Source organism: Culex pipiens, chromosome 2 (genome assembly GCF_016801865.2).
Source record: "Culex pipiens pallens isolate TS chromosome 2, TS_CPP_V2, whole genome shotgun sequence".
In the NCBI taxonomy this organism is placed as follows: domain Eukaryota; kingdom Metazoa; phylum Arthropoda; class Insecta; order Diptera; family Culicidae; genus Culex; species Culex pipiens.
Window position 1 is genome coordinate 105,373,920 of NC_068938.1, and position 15,132 is coordinate 105,389,051.

General features: G+C 37.7%; 1 protein-coding gene across 9 annotated transcripts in view; it reads left to right on the forward strand.

Moving 5' to 3' along the window:
- The window catches only part of LOC120427680 (nuclear receptor coactivator 1), a 340,351-nt gene that overhangs the window by 98,945 nt on the left and 226,274 nt on the right, over positions 1-15,132 (forward strand). For 6 of the 9 annotated variants that reach the window (XM_039592606.2, XM_052707558.1, XM_052707556.1 and 3 more), the window contains exon 1: positions 4,613-6,479. The exons of 1 other annotated variant lie outside the window; for it this stretch is intronic. The gene's annotated coding sequence lies outside the window, so the exon portion shown is untranslated. Of the gene's footprint in view, positions 1-4,611; positions 6,480-15,132 lie in introns of those variants that run through there. 2 more of the 9 variants (XM_052707557.1, XM_052707555.1) reach the window with 1 other exon arrangement.

Here is a 15,132-nt window from a genome sequence, read left to right on the forward strand (position 1 = left end):
AAGTTGGCCAAACCCCGAACGGAAGCGAAAGTTAAAAATAAAAATCCCATTCTTCTTGACAGTCGCCGCCACCGCTGTGTGAGTGAGAGTGAAATCTTTCAAGAATGATTTACTCGCTCAATTAGTGAGGCTGTTCAAGCGAGCAAGATGAACCGCTCTAATCGCTGCAAACGATTCGAGCAAAAAACTTTTAAAATAAAAAATCGCTAAACGTTTTACAACTTTCCTACCTTAAACCGGAGTTACCACAAGAAAGTGACGACATAATTGGATATTTCACAATAAAAAACACCAACTTAACTCTCGTTCTCTTTCTCATTTAATCTCACTCAAACTCTTCACTTTCCGGATCAAAGCCGTGCGGATCATTGAGGGAACTCAAGCGCACAGTTTCACCAACACGAAGGAGTTGTACCGCCGTCGAAAGACATTCGTAACAATTGGCGGTGGCGGCGAGTTTCTATCGTGATTTGTTATCAAACGATTAATGAGATATCGATACGGTGAGGGATTGTTACGGTTGGATGAGGTTTTGGAAGAGGTACCGATTAATTGTTTTCACAATCGATTGCACAACCAATCATTGTTGGGTTGTTATTGTCTTTAGTAATTACAAGCCAATAAAATTATCGAAAGGTGTTACTAGGGGAAATATGCCTTTTCTAATCAAACACCTTTCTTCGTCATATGGAGAGTTTGATGCTCGATTAAAGCTTCAAAAATACTATATAGGCTATAAATTTATGCCATTAACTGGCCAAAAAGATCAAATTTATTGCACTTTTGATCATATTTCTATTTTGCGAGACCGTTTCTCATCATTTTGGTGGCACACACATCAACACGCAAGATGAGAGGTTAACTGCTTAACGAAAGTCGCCATCAATATCTTTTCACTTGCGCAAACGTTTTCAAAGCGCTTAAGATATAAAATTGCTTCCAACTACCGGTAACATATTCTTTAGCACATTAGTTAGTCATTCACTTGAAAAATAATCCCGAAACATGTAAATAATTAGCAAGCGCCGTCAAAAAAACAAACGCGCCAGGTCTTTTGAAGTTTGAATTTTAACGACCCATTCCAATCGAAGGCTGAAAAAACCGAGCGAAAAGCGTAGGCAAATAAAGAATAAAGGGTGACTACCAACACCACCAGCAGCGCCTGTTGGAGTGAGCCAGTGATGCCAGGAAATTTTCTCTATAAATGCTACTTTTTTTCATCAATTTTGGCAGCACTAAGCAGACACAAAAGAGCGCTGGAAGAAAAAAGAACTAAGCTGAAAATAGGAAAATGGGCGTGGCCCAAACACGCGACTGATCAGAATGCATTTGGGAAATATTTTTTTGAAATGCTTGTAAAAGGAATAGCATAACTTTTAATAAAAGTGAAAATAAACAGAAATGTTCACAAAAAGTTGCTCTACTCGATGGTGTACTTGGTTTTAGTTAAATTCAAGGAAAACTCCAGATTATCCAGCATCATTCAAACACGACCGCTAATTAGGCTTAAAATGGATATATTTCCCCTATTGCGTTTCTATAAAGTTCCATTTGTCAATTTTATCATGATTTACACCCACAGGAAATTTATGTGTGTGTGTGTGTTCCAATCCAATACCCGCTAACCGGTAGCGATATTATGGGAAAGTATAGTTTGTATCAGGCTTTGTATGTGTCGAATGCTGATACAACTTATCTCAGTCCCGGGTATTAGGTGGTGATAGCCCTCGCGCTGCTTCCAACGACCCATTTCAGAATGACAGAGCTCCTTGCGGTCCAATTCCGAGGTCGCTGGGCATTGTTCGGCCCCGCCTAAACATAGAAGCAAGCATCTGAAGGAAACTCGATCTATATTTAGACTTCCAATCCCGTCAGGCAAATCAGGGATCAGCGCGTATTTAATATGAGAAGATAACATGTTTCAACACTACGGATCAATTCACTGCTAGAGTGTAAACCTTCTGATGGCTGACTGCTTAGCGTCCTAGACCATCAATCCAGAGGTGTGAGTTCGAATCCCACCTGATTCATTTTCGTTTTTTGTTCATATTCAAAGTTCAGATTCCTGATTACAAATTTCAAAGGTACCGGCCGGGATTTGATCCCTGAACCTTCTGCTTATGAGGCAGAAGCCGTAACCATTAAGCCACGGAGCCGGTTATTTACACCCACAGGAAATTTATGCTGCAATAATTGTCATCCCGAACTTGCTACATTAAATGATTGCTTTTGTGTCGAAACGTGCATGAATCTCTTACAACTACATTCCTCACTTATACAATACTATCTTTTCAAAAGGACGAAATCTTGGTCGTAAACAAGCAGCCTATCCCACTCACACTTAAAGTGATCTGTTACTTGAGCAAAAGGGATAAAAATTTACTAAGGAAATATTGGTATAATGTTATTACAGGTCATGGTTCCAAAATTTTAATGAAAAAAAGTTTTAAAATGCATGTAACTCCAGTCCAGTTGTTTTACAATTATTAGATTTCAAAATTACTAAATATTTTCGAAAACAAATAGCTAAAAAAAATTTTTAAGCTGCTGCACAACGGATTTGCACAAAAAAGGGACCTTCCGTAAATCACGTGGGCACTTCTTTGGAAATCAAAACTCCCTACCCAACGAGATTTGACCAAAATGCAAAAAAACGAATTTTGAAAAAAGTTGATATCAACTCACACATTTAAAAAAGTCAAAATCAAAATATTTTGGCAACTATTGGTCCAATTCAATACAAAAAAAAATCATTGGCGATTGATGACCGAGAGTAATATCCTTATGGAGTTCATTTTCCAAAAAGTTCATTCTTCAAATAAATTTCTCTATCGAGAATCAAACCCAAGACCTTGGGCTTATCGAACTGGGCCCTTGCCGTATCGGCTACCATGGTTAAATGTCTAAGTTACAGTCATTTGTCCATATAAGCCACTCAATCGGTTGAACTGTTTCAATGAACGCATGAACATTGTTTGTTGTTGTTGTAAGCGCGAGACGTCTGTACTTTTGTAAAATAGCACTTTTCTCTCGTTTTATTTCGAAAGGACTAACGTCATGATTCGAATTCCCGGACGCTTCGAAACCCGGACACTTCAACTTGTTTTATCATTTATTTGGATATAAGTTCGCATTATGAATGTCAAAACTGTGTTATTTGATGAATTCTAACATCAACTTTCATTTAAAATTTGTTTGAACGCTGTAGTTAATGCCAAAAAAATTAAATAAAATAAAATTATAAGTTTACCAAAAATGTGAAACATTTCAACGGAAATATTTCATAGGCGTCCGAAGCACCGGGAAGGCAAAGCAGAAATTTATGTTTTTGATTTCCTTAAATTCTAGCAAATTTTTATATAAACTATCGATTGTTTTGATGTTAACAGCTTATTTGTGACCTAATGAACGCCATTCACTAACATTTCAGTCCAAATTTGTGAGATTCATAAACAAAATCGAGTGTCCGGAATTCGAAGCAAAAGTGTCCGGATTTCGAATCAGCTTTTAATAGTGTCCGGGATTCGAAGCACAACAAGTCATTTAAATTTTCAAATTCTGGTGAAAAATTTGTTAGAAAAGACATATTTTGCATGCATTCTCTTAAAACTGACTGTTTATACTAAATCCTGATGATATTTCTACATTTCCAACTCATTACATGATTTTTTGCCAGCTATAACAAAAATATTATGGTACTAAGTGTCCGGATTTCGAATCATGACGTTATCCGCACGGTCTATACCTTTGGGTGTAGCTTTCCGATGGCAAACATTTTCAATTTGATAGCCGTTTCTAAGTAGGGCTGACTCCAGCTTCTGGAAATTTAGCGACTCCGACGTCAGCTCTTCAGAAAGACCCGACTTCACCAAATTCGACTTCAACAACAATTCCAATACAAAGTTCGACGCCCTTGTGCTCTCTTGTACTAATCTTGCTGGTTTTCCTATCTAGTTAGCATAAGAGATCACAGAGGCATCGAGTTGTTGGAAATTTCCCGACTCCGATTCCGACTCCGGCATTTGAAGATACTGATTCCTGTTCTCCAAAAAAAGCCAACTCCACCGACTCCAGCTCCGCCTCCAACTCCACAGCTCTTGTCAAAACTTTGTAACTTGAAGGCTGAATGTGTGTCATAAATACCAAAAAGAACTCATCTACTTTTAGTTTTCTTGTTGAATTATCATGGCCAACGCTATTCCCAATTTATGGTTTAATTTTTAATTTAATTTATCATTACTAAATAAGTATTAAATATCAAATTTTATCCGTCTAACTCACTAATCCTGCCAACCCTAGCCAGTATACATCATTCACGCGAAACACTGTCCAAAACAACAACAAAAACATCACCAGCTCAAACCCAACTCGCAACTCGCCAAGTCCAAATCCAATCTCCGCTTCCAAGTATTCGTGTGCTCTGCTGACGAAGTAGTCACTTCACTACTTTGCCTTTCGCGATTCACGTTCGTCCTCCACCACCCATTTGAGTTCCTCGCGAACGAAGTTCGCCTCGTTCAATGCTCTCTCTCTCGCGAGTTCCTCACGAGAGCGCGAGCGCGCTCGTTTCGCGCGGTTGTTCACCGTTCACGAGCCGCGCTCGTCTCAGTTTGAGTTCGTACGTCATGTGAATCGGTTCGCGCTGTGTCCGTGTCCGTGTGTACGCGCGCGCCCTTCTGTGCCAGTGCCTCTTGGGCCCGAAGGTGTTCCCTCGTAGAGAGACAGAGAGCCGTCGATTCGATCCGCGTCGCCGCGACGACGAACCCGCTCCGGAAGTCGAAGAACCCGTCGTCGTCGTCGTCGTTTAACAAAACTTGTTCTTGGTTCGCAAGACGAGTTCTGCGTCACACACAACGCTCGAGCAGTGCGTTGAGAGTGGAAGAGGGAGAGATAGAGAGAAAACCTGTGTGTGTGTGTGTGTCATGGGATTATGTGGCGACAACAAAGTCCACGGCAACATCTGCAACAACAACAACAACAAAAACATCAGCCGGAATATGCCAGCTCCGCAAAGATTGTGCAACGCAAGAACGAATGATTAAATGCAACTTGTTCCGCAGCAGGAAGAGTGAAGAATTTACCGTAGGAGCGCTGATGTAGCGGAATTTGTTAGAGCAAGAAGGGGAGAGAAAGTGCGATAAAGGAAAAAAATCAACAGAAGAAAAAACACAACATAAAAAGCCAAAGAGGCAAGGTGTGTTTAATTATACCTGTTACAACGGTTATAAATTATCGAATAATGTTGTTGCCAGCGCTGATAAGCGTTCGGTTTATTTGTGAAAACACTAAACAAGTGCTTAAGAATGGTTAAATGGTGTAATTGCGACACGAGTGCGGTGTTCTAGTCAATAGGAACACAGTTTGTTAAAGTAGCGAGCGTCTCTGAAGTGGGAAAGAAGCGTTCCAAAGGGAGATAATACAATTTGTCACCATTGAAATACAAAATTATAAATCTGTTGTATCTTGTGTTGTTAGATTCTAATGAGAACACAATTTGTTAACAATCTAATCAGGAAAACAAAATCTGCAAACGATACCCAAAAGAAGAAATCGCTGCAAAAAGCTAATCTACAAGTTTGAATCAATTTTTGTTATCACAGCGAGTGCAAATCATTGCTAGAACACAACTTGTTAGCAACAATCAGCTGTCAAAGCGCCGCCGCGATAACGACCAAAGGAAGCTCAACCCCACAAACCACAATCGTCAACCGCTGCGGTCAGTGTGTGTGTGATAAGCCCGAAACCAAAGTGAATTCCCACGGTACCAAATTGTCTAGAACAAAGTTTGTTATCGCGAAGCGATTCCACCACAAAAAAAGAATAATTCGACAAAAACGGAAAAAGTTTCCCGATTTACCAACAAAACGAGTGGAATGTTACACAGCCCGTGCCGGTGCATTAAAACCCGAAATTACCCGAGGAAAAAGTGAGCCGGCCCCGAGGGAAAAAAGAGAGTCAAAAGAAATAAAAAGTGTGCTAAGTGATTTCAAATCCGGAAAGGAAGACGCCGAAAGCCAGCCGATAAAAGCCTGCACCGAAGAGGAAGCCTCCCCCCTGTGAGTGTGATTAATAATAATAATAATATTAAAAAGTGGAAGGAAAGAAATTTGTGTGTGCGTGTTTTGTGTATCGACCCGGTTTTTGGGAGAGCAGGAAAAGTGAATGAAATAAGAGCAAATATTGAATCGAGAAATTTTCGTGCGCTTTTGGTGTGTGCCGCGTTTGGAAGAAGAGAAGGAAAAGCTACGAAAGAAGAAAACTGGAAGAAAATTTAAGCCGAGTGGAAAAAGAATCAGTGAAAAGTCCTTAGATTTGAGAAATCAGTGTTAATTGTGGAATCCCGAGCAGAAAAAGTGCATGGAAAATCAAAGCTCGTAAAAAATCAAATAATTCAGTGTTGCCAAATCAACGAAGAGGAAAATTTCTCCGGCTGGAAGGTGTACAAAAAGTGCCTCAAAATTTGGGATTATCTGGAATCGGTTAGTACCTTCCCCCCGAATAAGAACACAGCTTGTTAGCACCCACTCCCGCAAGAACGCCCAAGGGTTTGTTTGTTTTCGTTTTCGTTCTTGCCCCGCGCAGCAGGCTCTGAAAGTGTTTGTTTACGTTCTCGATGACGAATACAACAAACGTCGGCACGACGACGACGACGGCTGTGTGTCTGTGGAAGGATTCTACACCGCCGCCTTCTTCGTGCACTTTGTTGTTTTTGTTTGTTTATTGATTCGGGATTGGAGCGGGGTTTGTTTGGAACACTGGGAAATGTCAACACGAGCGCCGATAATTGATGTTATGAGTTTCGAGTTCGAGCGCGGTGATGTTTTGAGCTGTCACTCTCTCGGTGAAAGTGAGACAATGTAATCGCTTGCGAATCAGCCGCCGCGAGTTCGAATCTCGCTGTGGCGTAACCAATTTTTTTTTCAACTCCCCATTATTGATCGTTTCGAAAACGGCTCAAATCAATCTGCTTTGCTAGCAATCAACCGAAGGAAAAAAAAATACAACCATTGCAGCATAGCGCCACAGGCTATAATTTAGCAAACTTCAACAGAACAGAACATTTGCAAACACACAAAGACTTGCGGAAGGAGGAGGCAACCAACAGCAACAACAAAAAAAGAACGTCAAGAGACTTGGCAGCACGGTTCTTCTTCATCCATCTCTTGGGCATTAATAGGAAGAGCAATGAAGAAGAAGAAGAAGAAGACAGCCGGTGACTGGGCCCGTGACTGATTGCAATTTTTATTCATCCGAGATGCTGATGATGGTGGGGCGACAATAGTTTTGCAGAGCTTGGACCGGACCGATGGACCGGGGAAGTTGAGATTGAGAAGATGAAAAGTGGCTTTCCGACAAGTAGGGTATTGCGCGGACAGGGATTATATTCTTAAGGAAGTACACAATTTTAGCATTTCAATTCTTATATTTGCTCAGATATTCTTAGAGTGAGTACTCTGAATCTTGAAGCAAGTAAACTATGTAGCCATTCCAGTGCAAAATAAGATTTTTTCAAATATTTGTTTTACTTGATCCTCTCCGGTTTTAATGAAACTTTTTAAACATGTTATCCTTCGCTTATATAAGCCATTTTTGTGAATATGGAGGAGGATGACTTTTGAGACGGGCGTAAGTTATTTAAATAATTAATTAATTACTTTTAAATTTTAGACAAAGCTCTATCTGCGGTGCAAATCCTTTTTTTTAACATCGCGTTACCGTGTTGAACCCTACTTTTGGGTACTTGAAGTTTTCGTCCATGTTTGGGAAGTGGTATGCAACGCAACAAGTCAACAAAAAGCGAAAGAGGTATGGGATAACCGGCGAGATTTTTAAGTTTTCAAGAATAATTTTAAGGTGATTTAGCGATTTTTTTTTTCAAACAAAATTTGTGTTAAAATAGTTTTAGATGTTGCCAAAAGCCTTATGGAAATGTAAGACAGTATATCCCTCTTTAAAAACTCAAAAATCGTTTATTCAAACGTATTTTTTTTAAAGGTAAAAGTGGTCCAATTCTTGTAAAAATACAGCAGTTTGAAAATAAAAATGTAGAAATTATTAGGGATTTTGAGCATTTTCTTGTGGTATTTGGCCATTTTCATGTAACCGGCTTGATTTTATAGTTTCGTTAATATTTTTACCGGAATAAATGTAAAATTTCCCATAAGTTTGTCGTTATTGATACAAGCTTATTATCTATACAGGCTGCTACCATCCATATCCTATTTTCAGTTATGATTCAGTTACATCTGCAAGCCAGAAATGAAAAAAAAACGAATGTTTCAAAAAACCCTTTTTTAAAAGGGCTTTATCATAAGTGTTAAACTCTTTTGAAAAGTTTGTTGAAAGCATGTAATTTTTTTAAATATGAGAAAATTTAACGAAGTATTATTCAATAGTTTCCAAGATATCGTCGAATGGAAATTGGAATGGAACATAAACCAGGATTTTTTCGTCAAGACTTACATTTTTTGAAAACTAATCATTACTAAACAACTGAACTAGTGTAAAAAAAAATGCATTTTAATAAAGTTTTTTTTTCATTCAAATGTTGAGGATATGGCTTGTTATTTCAATTTGTTTGAAGAAAAACATTGAAAAATATTTGCAGCGGCCTTAAAAACCTATAATTCTTTTGTACTTATTTGATGCAGAGATATCCACAATACAATTTTAGGCGTTTGAAATCTTTTTGGTTAAGTTACAGCCCTGCAAAAAATAATTTCGGATAATCGAATCACGAAAAAATATATACAGAGAAGCCTCTTTTTACGCGGTGGCGTTACGCTTTTTATTTCGTCGATTTCTCTATAACCATTCAACATTTCTGTAAGCTTCAAACAGCGTTTTGTAGATCTGAACAAAACCTACAAATTGCTTCTAATAGATTGCAAAAATGTTGCGTCGTTCCAGAGAAATCAACGAATCAGAAAAACGTAACGCACCGTGTCAAAAGAGGTTTCACTGTATTATCTTTTCATGTCTTATTTTTTATTGGTCAGACTAAGTATGACCTCAAAACAACTTTGAAATGTTTTGAATTTTTAAATGTAAGATGGTGACCAAAATGGCAGTGATGAAATAATGAATAATTGAATTTGATAGTTTTATAAGCAATGGGGTTTCAGAATCCGAATTTGATGTAGGTATATAAAGTGAAGCACAGAGAAACCTTTATTCACGCGGTGGCGCTACGCTTTTTTTTCGAAGATTTCTCCATACAATATTTTTGCAAACTTCAAAACGCGTTTTGTAGATCTGAACAAAACCTACAAATTGCTTTCAAAACATTGCGAAAATGTTGCATCGTTCCAGAGAAATCGACAAATTAGAAAAACGTAACGCACTGCGTAAAGAGAGGTTTCACTGTGTGAGTAAGTGTATATAAATTGCCATATAAATGATCGAACTTCCGATTATTGAGAGTTCGGATAGTCGAGTCCGGACTGTATTACTGCCCACCATTGAAAAAACGGCTAATATCCACTTTTAGCAAAAACGAGATATTAGCACCAGGTGGTAGAGGATGTTCCAACGCATCTCCTGGAACTTGAATTTTACTGAAATAGTGTTTAGACTTGGCTGCCGATGCGAAAAACCAAACGGCTAATATGCCACTCTTATGGGAAATTGCCTTGACGGAGATTTTGTGACAAACACTAAAACGCGTTTTTCTCGGAATACTTGATTTGGCATAATAGCCGAATTTTCAATTATGGGCAGATTAAACTTTGATTGATTTATTACATTTTTTAAATTATTTACGTCATTTTAGAAATTTTCTTTCAAAAAGGAGGCACAAATTACTTGAAAATGTATAGTTAATAGCTCTTTATTTTATCTGTATAACTTTTGTTTTTTTTTTAAACAAATAAGGCCGATGCAAATATTTTTCAAAGTTTTTGTCCCTTGGTTTTGGCGGGGTAAAGGGGGGGGGATGTTAAAAAATGAAATAACAAGCCATAGTCTCAACATTTGAATGCAAAAAGTGTTTTAAAATGCATTTACATTAGTTAAGTTGCAATCATTAGTTTTCAAAAAAAGCTAGATTTGACGAAAACAAAAGAAAAATAGCGAAAAAATAGCGAAAAAATGTTCATGTGATTGCACTTAACTTATCATTGAAATTTTTAAGTTTTTTAATGCCAACTTTTGAAGGGGGGGGGGAGGTAAGGGGTTAAAAAAAACTTTAAATACAATTTGTACCAGCCTAAAATAAATTTTTAACAGTTTTAATTTGTTTGCCACTCGAAAAACTAGTTTGATGATGTTAGTTTTTGCTTTTTTTAATTCAATATTTTACTAGTTTTATTTATTTTGGTCATTTTTGCACTTTTCCTTGTTTTCTTCAACTATAAACTTTAAAAATCGATTTTCTCGAAAAGTACTAATAGGTCGTTGTCTCAAGATAGCACACACCTAGAATAATATAAGATTTTATTTTGGTGCTGTTTTAATCTTGGGGATGTCGCGTGTTTTCGCCTTTCTTACAAGTTCCCTTACAAACTGTGTTCAAAGTACACAGCTAAAAAAGTAGTAATCCAGCTGCGTGTAAAAGGCCTGGGTGGAAAATAAATATTGCATTATGTTATGCAATTTTATGTGATTTTACACCTTAAAATATGTAGCCCATCAGTATGGGAAACCTACTTGACCGAAATGTCAAGCTCATATCGTCGCCATCGTGCTAACTTGTCGTACGTGCATTTTGGGCCAAATTGAGTTAAAAATGCCATTTTGTGCAGCTCACAATGCCTCACCTTTTGACCGTCACAGATCCCCAAAATTCGATTTCAATCCTGAGATATTCAACAAAAACCGAAAAAACTCCGTGCATTTTTGTCACTTTACATATGAAAGTAGTTTCAATCTTGTCGTGCTATCTTGTCACTCCATGAAAATTGATGTCAGTGCGACAAAAGGCCAAAGGGATTTCAGGCCAGGAAAGTCAGGATGCGTTTGTCGCACGTACAAGCTAGACTACCGTAAGCATTTGTAATTATAACTCGGGACTCCAGCAACCAACTTCAACTAAACTTTGAAACTATGCACAGAATGGTGAGCCAAACAAAACGTGTTTGTTATTGTTTACATTGCGTGCTCTCGTTTTTGTTTATTCAAGGTCAAACATTAAAACGCGTTTTTCTCGGAACGTCAAAATGGCGGGTGCGACAAGATAGCACGACGACGTCGATATATGCGTTTATCCTTACAGATTTTCTTCGGTCTGTTGGCCGAGTGGGCTAAGGCGCCAGTCCTTACTGTTGGTGCTGGGTTTGAATCCCGTCGGTTGCAACTTTTTTTTTGTGTTTGCAAAAAATGTACATGCAGTTTGTAATATTAAATGCTTCATTATAACGATTTTCTTTGGGTTTTTCGAAAACATGTGATCCATGAAATTTCCGTGAAATTTTGTGTTTTGAAATTATGGACCCCGTAAAAATTGTAATTTTCAAGCGTGAGAAATTCCTAAGCCTCATTATTACTATCCATAATTTTGAGTTTGATCGGCTACTCAGTCTGGGCAAAGTGAAACGCTGTTTATGCTATCCATAATTGTTACTGCAATGTTACAAAAACCATCAATTTTTAATTTTAATACAAAAAAAATAACTTTTTACAAATGCATGGCGCTGACTACGGATCCGATATTTTCGGACTCCGGATATCCGCATAACTATTTGAATACAGGCATCCCTCATATTCGGAACGGTTTATAGATCGGCCGATGTTCCAAAAATCATAGAATATCGATAATTGAAGAAAATGATTTGCTTTTACCTCCATGTGAAAGCTTTCCTTGCGATCTTTCGATTGGAGTATTGACCGACGGTATTTTTTGAATTTTTATATCATTTTTTAAAAGAAAAACATTGATCCTTGAAATCCACAAATTCGGAACACTTTTTTCTTACGGATGTAAACAAACTTTGGGTCTTTCCAGCAGTACATATTTGTAAATAAAAATAATTACTTCACACACTAAAACCAGTGAAACTCAAGCTTAGTGATGTTTTATCCATGGTCTGATAGTTTACCATAACATCCCACAATAATGGAACAGGCAATTTGGACGAAGTGTTTTGCTGCTCAGAATAAAATAGCCTTGAAATGAAGTTTTTTGTTCAAAAAGTACTATTTTTACTACACAGAAAAAAAAGTTGAATTTTGGAATGTTGAAAATGTGGTAGGTTGAATATTACCTCTTTTTAAGTAATATTACATAAAAAATGTGTATATATGTGAACCTGAAAGCTGCCTTGACAAATTATCACAAAAGTGTTCCGAATTTGTGGAATTACTGTACTTACACAGTAAAAAATAATGTAAATTTGGAAGTTGTAATTTTGGAAGGTTGAATATTACCTCTTTTATGATGTAATTTTACCTCAATTTAGACTGAAAAAGTGACATTACACCAGAAAAGTGGTAAAATTACAAATTTCCAGAGGTAAAATTACACATTTTTTCTGACATAAAAGATGTACCCCTTCCCAGATGTAATATCACCATGATTTTTATTTTTGTCTGTGTACAGCTCTCTGACTTTGCCGAAGAGATTTTCGTCTTGCAACATTTCTTCTACTCCCAAAACTGTCCACTAGGCCTATCCAAAGGTCAAGTCCAGTTCCGCGCGTACGGCTACGAACCAGCAGTGTCTCAATTTTCACAACAAACCCGCGACCACCGGCGTTCCCCGCGGCACGGTTCATCCAACGTGTTTTAGTTGATTTTCACACGAAACCTTCTAGCCGTCCAACTCGAGCTGAGGTTAGGTTTGGCTTGTCTGTGTGCTGTTGTGCCGTAATCAAAACTGTTGACCACACTCTACAACGACTGCCCCAGCAGCTATAATTTATACTTTTATTTTGTTTCACGATTTTCGTCGCCGTCCGGCCTCTTGCACATTTCGTTCTGGTTTTTCTGCGCCAAGTTCAAGCAACCAACGCAACAATGTCGTTATCGGAGAGTCCGAAATTTGGACGATTTTGCCTTCTAAAGTTGTGTGTTCTATCTCTCTCGCTCGTCGGTTCAAGATAACGCCGTCTTTACGACCGATGGTAGGTTAGCCTTAGAAAAATTTCGGAATGTTTTACGATCGTTGCAACCGCGCAGAGTGGTTTATGTAATGACTCTGGTGAAGTTGCTCCAAGCGGGATGAATTACAAGTGTTGCGCTACTCGCTGTTTGTCTCTTGAACGCTGATGGAGATTAAAATAGAACTCTCCAACTTCTTGGAACGTCGTCTGCAAACTCGCTAGAATCTATGCCAGTAGAACTCGAGACAGACATTCCTGTCGATCTCGTCAAGCGCGTCTCGTGCGATTCTCGTCTGGCTAATCATTTCCTTGAACGATCTGCCCGTCGACGGATGCAGCTTGGCTCGCTCGGTCGCGAAACCTGGTGCGCGAAATTGGAGCAAAAAACAACAAATAACCGCCTTTCCGATCCGCGACTCGATCTACCGAGAACGGCGACGTGATCTTGCGCGCAGCTTAGAGTGTGGCACTCAAATGGGAGAGAGTTGACGTTTGCTGACGAGTTTGTCAAGCGGTCGAACGGTGAGTGTGGCAGCTGACTATTCTTTGAACGGGAATCAGAGCGAAGACCATTGATTCTAACTCAATCACCTTACCACTATGTCACAGTAGTTTATTGAAGAGAGAGTGACCAAGCGCAGGCACTCTCCAAATCTCTCTGAGCAATTCTCTACGAAATCGGTCTTTTTGCTTCTATTTTAATTTTTGTATTTTTTAATCCGGCTAATCGTGCGTTCGGTATGCCCAAAGAAGCCATTTTGCATCATCAGTTTGTCCATATAATTTTCCATACGAATTTGGCAGCTGTCCATACAAAACTGGTGTATGAAAATCCAAAAATCTGTATCTTTTAAGGATTTTTTTGATCGTCCTGTCAAAGTTGTAGGTATGGATACGGACTACACTGAAAAAAGTGATACACGGTAAAAATTTTGTTGGTGATTTTTTATTTAAATTTTTGTCGATAAAACTTGATTTGCAAAAAAAAAACACTATTTTTATTTTTTTCATTTTCTGATATGTTTTAGAGGACATCAATTGCAACTTTTCAGAAATTTCAAGGTTGTGCAAAAAATTTTTCACCGAGTTATGATTTTTTTTAATCAATACAGTTTTTTCGAAAAATCTAAATGCTGGTCGCAAAATTTTTCAATTTCATTTTTCGATGTAAAATCAAATTTGCAATCAAATAGTAATTTAGTGAAATTTTAATAAAGTGCACCGTTTTCAAGTAAAAGCCAATTTTAGGTAACTTTTTTTTAAAAATAGTCGTAGTTTGTATTTTTTTTTAAATTAGTGCACATGTTTGCCCACCTTTGAAAAAATATTTTCAAAAAAGGCTGAAATTCTATACATTTTGCTTTTCTGAACTTTGTTCATACGATCCTTAGTTGCTGAGATATTGCCTTGCAAAGATTTAAAAACTAATGTCGATATCTCAGTAACTAATGGCCGATTTACAATGTTAAATTATGAAACATTTGTGAAATTTACCGATCTGTTCGAAAAAAATATTTTATTTTTTTAACCAAGACTAACATTTCAAAAGGACGTAATATTGAATGTTTGGACCTTTCAAAATGTTAGTCTTGATTCAAAAATTGAAAATATTTTTTGTAGAGATCGGAAAATTTCACGAATGTTTCATGTTTTAACATTGAAAATTTGTCTATTAGTTGCTGAGGTATCGACATTAGAAAATGGTGGGTTGTTTGGGTGAGACTTAGAAAACTTCAATTTTCCTGTTTCTTTTTCTTAAAGCGGCTGTATCTCAGCAATAAGAGGTTCAATCTTCAATACAGTAAAAAAATCTGTGTAGAATCGCATGCAAAAGTATACACATCACCTTTGTGAGAAAAAGCATGTAATAATGTATGAGAAAACGTGTACACAAAAAGCATGTAGAAAAGAAAAACATATAAATTTTGCACACCCCAAAAATAACGTCAATCTGGTGAGAGTCATATTCAGAATACCAAGTCCGCGCCCCAACCATCTAGGCTATCTCGCCGCTGTAAATTTAGCCGGATCAACACCGATGTACATCGTATACAGTTAATTCTGAATACGATGTACGGGAAACCTACTGGTACAT